The 14,940-nt window shown below is 41.4% G+C and overlaps 1 protein-coding gene across 2 annotated transcripts in view; it reads right to left on the reverse strand.

The window, feature by feature from the left end:
- LOC139367971 (phosphatidylcholine:ceramide cholinephosphotransferase 1-like) overlaps positions 1 to 14,695 on the reverse strand; it is a 34,940-nt gene extending 20,245 nt beyond the window's left edge. The window contains exon 1 of one of the 2 annotated variants that reach the window (XM_071106406.1): positions 14,566 to 14,695. The gene's annotated coding sequence lies outside the window, so the exon portion shown is untranslated. Of the gene's footprint in view, positions 1 to 13,762; positions 14,063 to 14,565 lie in introns of those variants that run through there. The other variant, XM_071106405.1, reaches the window with a different exon arrangement.
- Between the last annotated feature and the right edge of the window lie 245 nt (positions 14,696 to 14,940).

Raw genomic sequence — 14,940 nt, forward strand, 5'->3', positions numbered from 1 at the left:
ACCTCTGGCAGTCTCTATGGGGGTACCACAGGGTTCAATTCTCGGGCCGACTCTTTTCTCTGTATATATATAAATGATGTTGCTCTTGCTGCGGGCGATTCCCTGATCCACCTCTACGCAGACGACACCATTCTGTATACTTCTGGCCCTTCCTTGGACACTGTGCTAACTAACCTCCAAACAAGCTTCAATGCCATACAACACTCCTTCCGTGGCCTCCAACTGCTCTTAAACGCTAGTAAAACCAAATGCATGCTTTTCAACCGTTCGCTGCCCACACCCGCCCGCCGACTAGCATCACACCGACTAGGAAGTGCCTTGAATTCTAAATAAATCGTAGACAGTGTCACCAGCAAAGCACCCCCCCCCCCCACACCAACATCTCCTCCTCCATGCTTCACAGGGTGAACCACACATGCAGAGATCTGTTCACCGACTCTGCGTCTCAAAGACAATGGTTGGAACCAAATAGCTCAAATTTCAGACGAATAGGACAGATTTCCACCAGTCTAATATCCATTGCTCGTGTTTCTTGGCCCAAGCAAGTCTCTTCTTCTTATTGGTGTCCTTTAGTAGTGGTTTCTTTGCAGCAATTTGACCATGAAGATCTGATTCACACAGTCTCCTCTGAACAGTTGATGCAGAGATGTCTGTTACTTGAAATCTGAAGCATTTATTTGAGCTGCAATCTGAGGTGCAGTTAACTCTAATGAATTTATCCTGGGTCTTCCTTTCCTGTGGCGGTCCTCATGAAACTCAGTTTCATCCTAGCATTTGGTTTTTGGGACTGTACTTGAAGAAACGTCTTGTTCTTGAAATGTTCCATATTGATTGACCTTCATGTCTTAAAGTAATGGACTGTCTTTTCTCTTTGCTTATTTGAGCTGTTCTTGCCACAATATGGACTTGGTCTTTTACCAAATAGGGCCATCTTCTGTATACCCATCCTACCTACCTTTATGCCAGCAGCATACCACTGCTGGCTTGCTTCTGAAGCGAAGCAGGGTTGGTCCTGGTCAGTCCCTGGATGGGAGACCAGATGTTGCTGGAAGTGGTGTTGGAGGGCCAGTAAGAGGCACTCTTTCCTCTGGGATATTTTTTAGACCAATGCCCTGTGTAGGGTGCAGTCTTTCGGATGGGACATTAAACAGGTGTCCTGACTCTCTGAGGTCATTAAAGATCCCATGGCACTTAGAGTAGAAGTGTTAACCCCGGTGTCCTGGCTAAATTCCCAATCTGTCCCTCAAACCATCACGGTCACCTAATAATCCCCAGTTTACAATTGGCTCATTCATCCCCCTCCTTTCCCCTGTAACTATTCCCCAGGTCGTTGCTGTAAATGAGAACGTGTTCAGTCAACTTACCTGGTAAAATAACGGATAAATAACTTATCACAACAAAACTGATTGGCTCAAATGCATCAAGGAAGGAAATTTCACAAATTAACTTTAAGGCACACCTGTTAATTGAAATGCATTCCAGGTGACTACCTCATGAAGCTGGTTGAGAGAATGCCAAGAGTGTGCAAAGCTGTCAAGGCAACACTTTTTTGGTTACAACATTATTCCATGTGTTATTTCATAGTTTTGATGTCTTCACTATTATTCTACAATGTAGAAAATATAGTAAAAATAAAATCCCTTAACTTTTAACTGGTACTGCACACACACACACACACACACACACACACACACACACACACACACACACACACACACACACACACATTGTGGAGGCCTAGAACTAAAAGCCAATCTATGCTTGATCTGAAAATGAGGTCGCAATTGCGGAGCCTCTAGTGGCATGCTGAGGCAAAATTGAGCTCCGTACCATATCGCCATGAGCCTCCCAAATTTTGTAACAATGCAGAGAGCTATGTATAGGTCTGCATTGACATGATTGGTTGACGGTAGGTGGGAGCGGTACATCCTGTATAAACACAAACTCACTTCCTTGACAACACTGTACTGCTCCACAAGAAGTATGAATGCCTTGACTTCCGCTGAGACCAAATCACCATAAAAGTCAGATTGACCATGCACAATTCACTTCTCTCTCCAGAATGTGCTCCCTCTCACCAATTTTTGCACATTCATTGTTTCATAGCTTCATTGTGTGAGTTGTTTGTGTTTGATTGTTAGTGTATATCAATTCCCCATTACATACAGTGCCGTCTGAAAGTATTCAAACCCTTTGACATTTTTCCACTTTGATACATTACAGCCTTATTCTAAAATAAATAAAATGAACAAAAACCCCAAATTTACACACACAATACCCCATAATAACAAAGCGAAAACTGATTTTAGTAATTGTTGCAAATGTATTAAAAATAAAGACAGAAATACCTTATGTAAGTATTCTGGCACTTTGCTATGACTGGAAATTGAGATCAGGTGCATCCTGTTTCCGTTGATCATCCTTGAGATTTTTCTACAACTGGATTAGAGTCCACCTGTGGTAAATTAAATTGATTGGACATGATTTGGAAAGGCACACACCTGTCTATATAAAGGTCCCATAGTTGACAGTGTATGTCAGAGCAAAAACCAAGCCACGAGGTTGAAGGAATTGTCCATAGAGCTCCGAGATAGGATTGCGTCATGGGGAAGGGTACCAAAAAAATGTCTGCCGCATTGAAGGTCCAACAACACAGCGGGCTCCATCATTCTTAAATGGAAGAAGTTTGGAACCACCAAGACTCTTCCTAGAGCCGGCTACCAAGCCAAAATGAGCAATCGGGGGAGAAGGACCTTGGTCAGGGAGGTGACCAAGAATCCTAATGTCACTGACAGAGCGCTAGAGTTCCTCTGTGAAGATGTGAGAACCTTCCAGAAGGACAACCATCTCTGCAGCACTCCACCAATCAGGCCTTTATGGTAGAGAGACCAGACGGAAGCCACTCCGTAAAAGGCACATGACAGAGGTTGACAAAGGCACCGAAAGACTCAAGACCATGAGACAAGATTCTCTAGTCCAAGATTAAACTCTTTGACCTGAATGCCAAGCGTCACGTCTGGAGGACACCTGGCACCATCCCTACGGTGAAGCATGGTGGTGGCCGCATCATGCTGTGGGGATGTTTTTCAGAGGCAGGGACTGGGAGACTAGTCAGGGTCGAGGCAAAGATGAACGGAGCAAAGGGGGCTCCCAAGTGGCGCAGCGGTCTAAGGCACTGCATCTCAGTGCTAGAGGTGTCAGACCCAGGTTCGATCCTGGGTTGCATCACAACCAGCCGTGATCGGAAGTCCCATAGGGTGACGCACAACTGGCCTAGCATCGTCCGGGTTAGGGGAGGGTTTGGCCGGGTTAGGCTGTCATTGTAAAATAAGAATTTGTTCTTAACCGACTTGACTAGTTAATAAAAAAAAGAGATCCTTGATGAAAACCTGCTCCAGAGTGCTCAGGACCTCAAACTGGGGCGAAGGTTCACGGTCCAACAGGACAATGACCCTAAGCACACAGCCAAGACACAGGTGTGGCTTCTGGACAAGTCCCTGGATGTCCTTGAGTGGCCCAGCCAGAGCCTGGACTTGAGCCCGATCAAACATATCTGGAGAGATTTAAAAGTAACTGTGCAGCAATGCTCCCCATCCAACCAGACAGAGCTTGAGGATCTGCATAGAAGAATGAGAAACTCCAAATACAGGTGTGCCAAGCATTTAGCATCATACCCAAGAAGACTTGAGGCTGCCAAAGGTGCTTCAAAGTATGGAATACATTTTTACTTATGTAAATGTGATATCATTTTTAACAAATGTTTCAAAAAACCAATTTTTGCTTTGTGTGTAGATTGAAGAGGGGGAAAAATGTACGTTTTAGAATTACATACACTTAGGTTGGAGTCATTAAAACTTGTTTTTCAACTACTCCACACGTCTTGTTAACAAACTGTAGTTTTGAAAAGTCAGTTAGGACATCTATTTTGTGCATGACAAGTAATTTTTTCAATAATTGTTTACAGACAGATTATTTCACTGTATCACAATTCCAGTGGGTCAGAAGTTTACATACACTAAGTTGACGGTCTTTAAAAACAGCTTGGAAAATTCCAGAAAATGGTGTCATGCTTTAGAAGCTTCTGATAGGCTAATTGACATCATTTGAGTCAATTGGAGGTGTACCTGTGGATGTATTTCAAGGCCTACCTTCAAACTCAGTGCCTCTTTGCTTGACATCATAGGAAAATCAAAAGTAATTAAATTTTAGACCTCAAGTCTGTTTCATCCTTGGGAGCAATTTCCAAATGCCTGAAGGTACCACGTTCATCTGTACAAACAATAGTACGCAAGTATAAACACCATGGGACCACGCAGCCGTCATACCGCTCAGGAAGGAGACGCGTTCGGGCAAAGGACCTTGTGAAGATGCTGGAGGAAACAGGTACAAAAGTATCTATATCCACAGTAAAACAAGTTCTATGTCCACATAACCTGAAAAGCCACTCAGAAAGGAAGAAGCCACTGCCCCAAACCCCCATTAAAAAAAGTCAGACTACTGTTTGCAACTGCTCATGGGGACAAAGATCGTACTTTTTGGAGAAACATCCTCTAGTCTGATGAAACAAAAATAGAACTGTTTTGCCATAATGACCATTGTTATGTTTAGAAGAAAAGGGGGAGGCTTGCAACCCGAAGAACACCATCCCAACCGTGAAGCACGGGGGTTGGCAGCATCATGTTTTGGGGGTGCTTTGCTTCAGGTTGGACTGGTGCGCTTCACAAAATAGATGGCATCATTCGGAATGAAAATTATGTGGATATATTGAAGCAACATCAAGACATCAGTCAGGAAGTTAAAGATTGTCCATCTGGAAGACCCATTTGCAACCAATGACCCCAAGCATACTTCTAAAGTTGTGGAAAAATGGCTTAAGGACAAAGTCAAGGTATTGGAGTGTGATGAAAGAAATAAAAGCTGAAATAAATCATCCTCTACTATTATTCTGACATTTCAAATTCTTAAAATAAAGTGGTGATCCTAACTGACCTAAGACAGAATTTTTACTCTGATTAAATGTCAGGAAGTGCGAAACACTGAGTTGAAATGTACTTGGCTAAGATGTATGTAAACTTCTGACTTCAACTTTATATCACCAGTAGTGTATTTACTGTTAATTCCTATAATTTCTAATGTACAATGTTTTAATTTGGTTGTGGTAATTTATTTTCATGCATTCAATATTATTATTCCAGTCTTCCTATTCTCATTGTTTGTAGAGTGCACAACCTACGCAACACTTCTGAGAAACAAGTATTGGTTTATTTAATTCAATTTCGAGTTGTCAATTCAGTCATTGTCTTTTGTTTGGAGTGCTCCTGTCAATGTTAAGGACACACACAAATAGAAATAGGCTTATGGGGGGCGCTGGTGAGCAGCAACATGTGAACATGCGTTTGAGACGCTCCGATGCAGGGCGAACAATTTACTATTAATACTTGAACAACATCTCCCCCCACTGTGTTAATTTTGTAACATTTAATTTGGAATCAAAACCAATTTACTAATCTGTCTTTTTTGCAGAAATGTTTGGCCTTTTATTCGTAAAATGTTGAGACAACAGCTGCGGGCCACAAAGGAGCAGGTCTCTGCTGAAGTCTCGGCTCACCTGACACGGACTCTGATCCCCCCGACTTAGCCATGGTAATGGCGGCTATCATTAAATCTGAACAGACTGTGCTGGCTAAGGTGGAGTCACTATCCACTGACCTAATCGGCACTAATAGCTATTCTCGCCACCGAGGTAAACATAAAGAGCAACTCCGTTAGACTTGGCGAGACATGACACTCGTCTGAATAGCCTGGAAGTTGGCGGAAATATTTACTCCAACAAAATGGTCACACTGGAAGAGCAAGTCACCCAGCTATCATCCGATGTCGTCAAATTCACTTCCAAGGTTGAGGACTTCGAGAACAGACAGCGCCGGGGGAACGGTCGCATTTTTCGTTGTGAGAGGGACTCGAGACCATAGGCGGAATGCGGCCTACCCTGTCCATAGCAAGTCTAGGCCTATCATTGGCGACATAATACCAGCTAGCCATTGTGGGCTCATACTATGACCCTGCACTAGCCGTGCTAATGCGACCAAGGACCAACTAGTGAATTCATATCTTGATTAGAAACGTGCCTCCACCCTGCTCCTAAAAAAAGACAATTATTCAACATATACCTACCTATACCTCATTGTTTTACTATCCTTCAAATATGCATATTGCATGAGATACCTTACATAACTGGAGGTGGTTCCCGCCAGAATCCCTTCCCTAGGTGTAAACTTGATTATGTTGGCCCTGGATAGAGCTCTACTGAGGGTCAGTTTAATGTGGTAGCATTTTGCTCTTGTCTAGGAGAGGTAGATGCAGTCATCCAACTGGGGGAAGGCCAGCATAGGGGTCCAAGGTTTTCTGGGTATTTTGTCGTTTCTCTCTTTTTTATATTTTATTACTCAGACCCTTCAGCACACTGGCCATGTGATCGTACTAACACATTTCTGATTACTATGACTAATTCACATACTCTAGGCTCCACATGCTATCAGCTGGGACGTGAAAGGAATTAACCAGGTGGTCAAGTGTAGCCGAGTGTATGCTCATCTTAAGTCTGGACATTGTTTTTCTCCAAGAGACGCATCTCCGGTCCAGCAACCATGATAAACTTAACAGAGGATGGGTAGACCAACTATTTCACTCCTACTTTGGTGCTAAGGCCAAAGGAACAGCCATCCTCTGGCCTTAGCAGAGGATGGCACACTGTTTGTCTCCTCCAAAGTCATTTCAGATACTAATGGAAGATCTATTAGTGATGGGGAAATGGTTTAGCAGACAGGTTATTCTGGCTAACCTCTATGGTCCTAATTGGGATGAAGCTCAATTTCTCTGACATCACGACACTTCCTGACCTTAACTCTGATCATTTGATATTGGGCGGAGATTTCAATTGTGTATTGCATCCAAGTCTAGACAGATCCAGACCGAAGCCCAACAATGTCATTTAAAAATCAGGCACAGTAATCAACTCATTTCTAGAATCCTACAATTTCTCTGATCCATGGAGGAGCAGCAATCCCAATGCTAAAAAGTAACCCTTTTTTTCCCCTCCAGTCCACCCCTTATATTATTTTCTGCCAAAGTCAATGTTCAAACATCTGGACAGCTACATTTCCAACTTCATTTGGAATAAGTCAAATCCACAAATGAGAAAGGTATATCTAGAGAGACCTAAGCCTGCAGGATTAATATATCTAAATGTGTTTATTGGGTTTCTACATTTGAAAACAAGGATGGCCCATCACGGAGTTAGTCAAGCCTTCCAACTTCTCCGGTCTCGCTCCTGTGCTCCCCAATGCCCATGAACCTTGGCACCCATGTTTTACTTGTGTATTTATTTTAAGAAAGGCATTGATGTTTATGGTTAGGTACATTGGTGCTACGATTGTGCTTTTTTCAAGAATGCACACCTCATCGATTATATGCAACGCAGGACAAGCTAGATAAACTAGTAATATCAACCATGTGTAGTTAACTAGTGATTATGTTAAGATTGATTGTTTATAAGATAAGTTTAATGCCTTACCTTGGCTCCTTGCTGCACTCGCGTAAGGTAGTCAGCCTGCCATGCTGTCTCCTCGTAGAGTGCAATGTAATTGGCCATAATCGGTGTTCAAAAATGCTGATTACCGATTGTTATGAAAACTTGAAAATCGGCCATTCCGATTTAAATCGGTCGACCACTAGTAACACCTCCGCCATGCTGATCCTCAACACAGGGCCCCTCAGGGGTGCGTCCTCAGTCCCCTCCTGTACTCCCTGTTCACTCTTGACTGCATGGCCAGGCACAACTCCAACACAATCATTAAGTTTGCTGATGACAACAGTAGGTCTGATCACCGACAACGATGAGACAGCCTATACGGAGGTCAGAGACCTGACCGTGTGGTGCAAGGACAACTACCTCTCCCTCAACAGGATGAAGATTTATTTTTCAAATCAGGATATTTTATACCTGCAGGCTGCAATATTTTTATTTTGGCTATTTTTACATATAGTTGGCATTAGAAGTTACTTTAGGTTTGTATCATTTTCATATAGATAGCGTTTTGATTAACCAAATTAAATTAAACTGTTTCACAAAAATGTGCATATGAAAACCATAACTGGCACACGGATCAGTAGAAACTATAATATAAATTGGCATTCAACATGAGAAAGGTTGCCGACTCCTTTTACCGGCAACTTCAGGAGAGTAATGGCAGAATCTGAAAGCCAGCAGGAGGAGAATAGTTGGGTCAGGTTAAGTTTTTTTTTTTTTTTTTTTTTTTTTCTGGTTATCTAGATCTGACGCCCTCGAGGCTTTGGTCTCATTTTCATCAAACCGTAAGCTTAAAGTATCATACAAGCTCAATGCTTATACAGTGGGGCAAAAAAAGTATTTAGTCAGCCACCAATTGTGCAAGTTCTCCCACTTAAAAAGATGAGGCCTGTAATTTATCATAGGTACACTTCAACTATGACAGACAAAATGAGAGAAAAAAAAAAAATCCATAAAATCACATTGTAGGATTTTTTATTAATTTTTGTCATAGTTGAAGTGTACCTATGATGAAAATTACAGGCCTCATCTTTTTAAGTGGGAGAACTTGCACAATTGGTGGCTGACTAAATACTTTTATTGCCCCACTGTAGTTGATTTCATTAAAACACACACATACATATATACACACACACACACACACACACACACACACACATATATATATATATATATATATGAGAGAGAGAAACACTCAAAAGAACAGATTTTCGGTCGACCTCGATTTTCTTTAGGTCGGGACAGCCCTATGTGAGACCAATCATATTGGCATCGTGTCATTGTTCTGCCACATGGATGTCCCACATGGATGTCAACTCAATTTGAAACTGGCCAGAGGGAAAAAGAGGACACTGACATTTTCTCAATTTTCCTATTCTATTACCATTTCCTAAGAACACAATGAAATGCTGCAATCTAGACTCAGGGGTAGACGTAACATAGTAAATGAAAATATGGGACACTCAAATTAGTATGATGTGTTATGTTTGGTATGTATTAAATTTGTGGATGTCCATCATCCATTTCTTATGATAGGTTACAGATTACTATTTGAATGATATCGTACAAATTGCAAATCATACAATATGTTACATTTGCAATACATATAGGTTACAAATTCCAATTTGTTGTGGCTAACATTAGCTAGGTGGCTAACATTAGCTAGGCATTATGGGTTAATGTTAGGGTTAGCTAACATGCAAAGTACCTAAAATGTAATATAAAAGTTTCTAACTAGCCAAAATGCTAAAGTTGTCTGTAATGAGATTTGAACAAACAACCTTTGGGTTGCTAGACGTTCACGTTTTTGCCTTAATTAACCTTCTGTCTTATGTAACCATACCAAATGTAACACATTAGAGTGTCCCAGATTTTTTAGTTTACTGTGTTACGTCTAGTCTATGAGACCAGCCTGGAAATTGACACCAAATTTCGTAATACATGGCATGGTATTATTCCATCCAGATGAAATACAAGAGCAGGCCAACAGCCCTATTGTCCAAAATAGCACCTGACCTTGTAGAATAGAATACATGTTCTCTGTTCTGCATGTTTATATGGTAATAGCTAATTAGACATCATTGTAGATCCAATCGCAACCTTTCCCCTGCTGGATCCTTAATTAAGATGGTGCAGAAGCGGCAGCCCAAGAAGACCGGCAGGAACTTCAGAAAGAGTCTGCTCAAGGCCGACAACATGAAGCCGCAGAATGAACTGCTATACTAGTTAAGCCTATACTATTTCAAACTTTGAAGGTGCAAGTCAATCTGCATCCAAGAGCCCAGGGGCACCGGAGCCTGTCCAAGTTTAATTAATCCTAACGGGAGAGAGAGAAAATAATCAGGGATGTGAAGACAGAAGACGGCAGGGCTGAATCTCTAATTTAATTAAAGCTTAAGAGGCAAGTTATTGTTGCAGCTTCTGTCCTGAGTGCTCATTCATATCCTCAGCAACCATGTGATGGTGGAAACTCATGCACGCTGGAAATCTAGGCCCAACTAGCTACATGATCAAAGTTTTGATTGAGAAGAAATTAAATGCTCACACTATATATGCTAATCATTATCTGTTTGGCAACAGTGGTTGGTCTTACTGGCAAAACCAACACCATCTGTCGTCATTGTTTTACCCTACAGCCTTTTGACATACAATGTTAACATGATCTAGATTATAGGCTATAGGCAGACACTCACTGTTTACATTACATAACAAGTAGGCCTAAATCCTGGGCATGCATAAACATTCCACCCCCTGAATGTCACTGTGTGTTTTTACAAGATTCACATGACAGGATATGGAATTGACACATCATATACAGTAACAAGAAAAAGTATGTGAACCCTTTGAGTTACCTGGATTTCTGCATGAATTGGTCATAACAATCTTCATCCAAGTCACAACAATAGACAAAAACAGTCTGCTTAAACTAATAACAAACAACTATACGTGCTCATGTCTTTATTGAACACAGTGTAAACATTCACGGTGCAAAACGTATGTGAACCCTTGGCTTTAATAACTAGTTGACCATCTTTTGGCAGCAATAACATCAAGCAAACATTTTCTGTAGTTGGGGGATCAGACCAGCTCAACGGTCAGGAGGAATTTTGGACCATTCCGCTTTACAAAACTGTTCCAGTTCAGCAATATTCTTGGGATGTCTGGTGTGAACCACTCAAGGTCATGCCACAACATCTCAAGTCAGGTTGAGGTCAGGACTCTGACACTCCAGAAGGCACATTTTCTTCTGTTGAAGCCATTCCGTTGTTGATTTACTTGTGTTTTGGGTCGTTGTCCTGTTGCGTCACCCAACTTCTGTTGACCTTCAAACTCGTAGAGAGCCTTACATCTCCTGCAAAATGTCTTAATACTGGGGAATTCATTTTTCTGTCAATGATAGCAAGCTGTTCAGGCCCTAGGGCAGCCCCAAACCATGATGCTCCCTCCACCATACTTTACAGTTGGGATGAGGTTGATGTTGGTGTACTGGGCCTTTTTTCCCCTCCACAGTGTTGCGTGTTCCTTCCAAACAACTCAACTTTAATCTGTCCACAGAATACATCCAGGTGCTCTTTTACGAACTTCAGACAGACATTTTTTTTGGACAGCATTGGCTTCTTCCATGGTGTTCTCCCTTGAGCACCATTCTTGTTTAGTGTTTTACGTGTTGTAGACTCATCAACAGAGATGTTAACATCTTCCAGAGATTTCTGTAAGTCTTTAGCTGACACTAGGATTCTTTTAACCTCACTGAGCACTCTGCGGGGTGCTCTTGCAGTCATCTTTGCAGGACGGCCACTGCTAGGGAGAGTAGCAACAGTGCTGAAACTACTCCATTTATACACAATTTGTCTTACCATGGACTGACTTTTAGAGATACGTTTAACCCTTTCCAGCTTTATGCATGTCAACAATTCTTAATCTTAGGTCTTCTGAGATCTATCAGGCAATGCTTCTTGTGAATGGCAAACTCAAATTTGGAGTTTTTTAATGGGGCAAGGCAGCTCTAACCAACCTCTATCTCGTGTCATTGATTGGACTCCAGGTTAGCTGACTCCTGACGTCAATTAGCTTTTGGAGAAGTCATTAGCCTAGGGGCTCACATACTTTTCCCAACCTACTCTAAATGTTTAAACTTTGTACTCAATAGACAAAAAGATACAATAATTTGTGTGTTATTAGCTTAAGCACACTGCGTTTGCCTATTGTTGTGACTTAGATGAAGATTAGATCAAATGTTATGACCAATTCATGCAGAAATCCAGGTAATTCCAAAAGGGTTCATACTTTTTCTTGCCACTAAGGTACGTGCTATATGGATCCCTGGGACGTCCCTACCTGCTGAATGTTTTATTTTTTTAAATGTAAGGATTAGGTAAGGGTTGTAATTAAAGTTAGTATAGGGATGTCTCAAGAGTCCCAAATAGCAGTGGCCATCATATATGAAATGGTTTTCTGCTGATCTGTCCTTGAACTGTGATGGTATAGGAGGCTACCTTGATTTTGGATAGTAATTCAAATGTTAGCCTTCTTCAAGAGTGTCATTATCATTTTAAACCTCATGCTTCCTGTGTATGTGCTCTGCAAGCAGGTAAGCAATGTGTAGAATCATTGAAAGCAGTGTTTCCTGGCATGGCTAATGTTCAAAGTGTTCAGTTGCTTGTCATGGGCGGCAGGTAGCCAAGTGGTTAAGAGCGTTGAGCCAGTAACCGAAAAGTAGCTGGTTCAAATCCCCAACCGACAAGGTGAAAAATCTGTAGATGTACCCTTGAGCAAGGTACTTAACCTTAATTGCTCCTGTAAGTTGCTTTGGATAAGAGCGTCTGCTGAATGACTCAATTGTAAATGCTTACCACGTGTAGACAACATGCTCTAAGTCACCTCTCCTCTGTGCCCTGGTTGAGTTATAAAATTTGAAAAACATTGGCACAGCTGCAGACCCATACAAATCATACAATGGATCTATTCCTCCAAGGACAGTTTATTCCTGACAGGCCTTGAGTGTCTCACTTTTTCCACACACAAAAGCCAAAGCTCTCAATGACCATGTTTAAACAAACCGCAAGGAGACCACACAAGGGGCTATGGTATCTCATTCTGGATGGCTAAAGGAGGCAAAAGTTGCCTTGGAAATTAATACCTCTCCCTGTTTTAAAGCCCAAGTATGCTGCTAAACATCCACTTAAGCTACAATTTGGAATAGTTGATTGCCTGCCTGAGGAACATTTGTGAGATATCTTTCATGTTTGAACAAAAACATTTTAAATACAATGCAAGTAATTTATATCTTATACACTTATGATGATAAACTAGATTCAGCAACAGGACAATTTTTTCTTGAGCCGAATAACTTGTAGACTGCAAATTGACCACAGGAAGCCAAACTGATATAATATTGGACCAAAATATAACTTCAAGCCTTGCTTACATTTGTATACAATCACGTGTCTCTTATGCGTGGGAATACTTGGGAACAGATTGCCAAAATTAAAATAACTTGGAGCTGACTTCCTGGTGTTTTTAGTCTTATGTCCAACAAAAATTCAAAACAAGTTTTTTTTTATTGTAGATGAAAACGTGGGGGCCAAATAATACCGCCCACCAGTTGGGGAACCGTGCTATACACCTTTATCGTGTAAAGAAAATCTATATAATGTGATATGTTTAACATTGCAGGATTAATTCTTTATAAACAATAAAATATGTGCAAGATTCCTTCCATAATCCTATATTTCACTGCACTAGTGTCACTTCTCTCTGGAGATGGCTCCGGCTGCACCCCTTTCTGTTGCCTGGGATACGAAGGTAAAGGAGTGGTTGATGAAAGGTGTCCTCCACTAAATACACCTTGGTGATTTCTAATGAGCCATGGATAGCCACAGACTCCTGGCATAATGCTAACGGAAAATGCCTCTTCGCTATCAGCCACTAGACCAAACAACTGTATTTACAGTCACGTTGATTGCACTGACTGAATATTAATGTCATTGGCAGAATTAGTTATGTAGTTGGCAAAAATATCGAAAAATCACTGCCACGGGCGCGCCGAGTGAAGACCGATTAATCGAGTCAAATCCCCTACCTTTATGCACTCGCAGCGCCTACTCTCGTTAAACTAGCGATCCAGCAAAAGTTTATGCATGAAAGCTGTTTGGCATCTCATTTCATCCTCACCTTGACCTGAAATGCATCAGGTGTGCAGTCAGAAGCTCCCCGAGACACGAAACCTGTCAAATAGACCCAGAAAAAGATTGTGTGGCGTACGATAGAAGAGTCCTTGCCTCCGATAAATGGAGAAAATGTAAAGGCACCCTATATTCCTACAGCAGTTTCACTAATGCACAGCCCAGTTCTCGTTTTTACTGCGCTACTAACCACGAACAGCGACGTAACTGTAAAATCCTGGAAATGTGCAAATCTCGGTGCATGAGAGAAAATATGTGCCCCATGCTCAGTGCTCTTTTTATATTGTATGGCCCTCTGGTGGAGAGAAGCGGTATTTTCCTGATAGAAACCATATGACGGGGAGCAAAAAAATACAAATACATTTTAAATAATGTTCGTTGTTGGACATAAACGACTGTAAAAATCACCAGGTAATCAGTTCAAAGTGATATTAAGTTAGGAAATATATTCTCAAGTATTCCCACGCATAAATAGAGAGGCATATGTGAGCGTATCCCATTGTAATCAAGGTTTGAAATGATTCTGTTTTTGCCAAACTATATCAGTTTGGTATTCTTGCGGTCAATTTGCAGTGTACGAATGATGTATAACAACTATGTTCCGAACCCCGAACATTCACCCAAGGAAAAATCTGCCCACTGCTGAATTTAAATTGGGGGCCATATCGGATAATCTTGCCTGTGGAACAGATGGTGAATTTCTAAATACACCGTTTGGAACATGGCAGTGTTTGATTCTGGAAATGATCCTTTACAAGCCAGGATGTTGAATACAATTATATTTTAACTTACTCTGCCGATTGTCTGTAGTGTTGGTCCTTCAGCTGGTCGAAAGTTGAGAGAAAATATCCACAGGAAAGTATTGTTTACCCGACCTTTAAGAGCGCCAGTACTGAAGTTGAAATTTCTATAACCTGGCACATGCGCAAAATCATGTAAAAACCTTCAAGACATCGTATACTATGAATGGCTCATGTGCAAGAGCAAAACACATATTGATTGCCACACACATAGGCTGTGTTTAGACAGGCTGCACAATTCTGATCTTTTTTCTACAAATTGGTATTTTGACCAATACAATTTTTTAACATCTTTTCTGGGGGCTGATCTGATTGGTCAAAAGGCCAATTAATGAAAAACAAAGAGATCAGAATTGGGCTGGCTGTC

This window comes from Oncorhynchus clarkii, chromosome 16 (genome assembly GCF_045791955.1).
Source record: "Oncorhynchus clarkii lewisi isolate Uvic-CL-2024 chromosome 16, UVic_Ocla_1.0, whole genome shotgun sequence".
NCBI classification, from domain to species: Eukaryota; Metazoa; Chordata; class Actinopteri; order Salmoniformes; family Salmonidae; genus Oncorhynchus; species Oncorhynchus clarkii.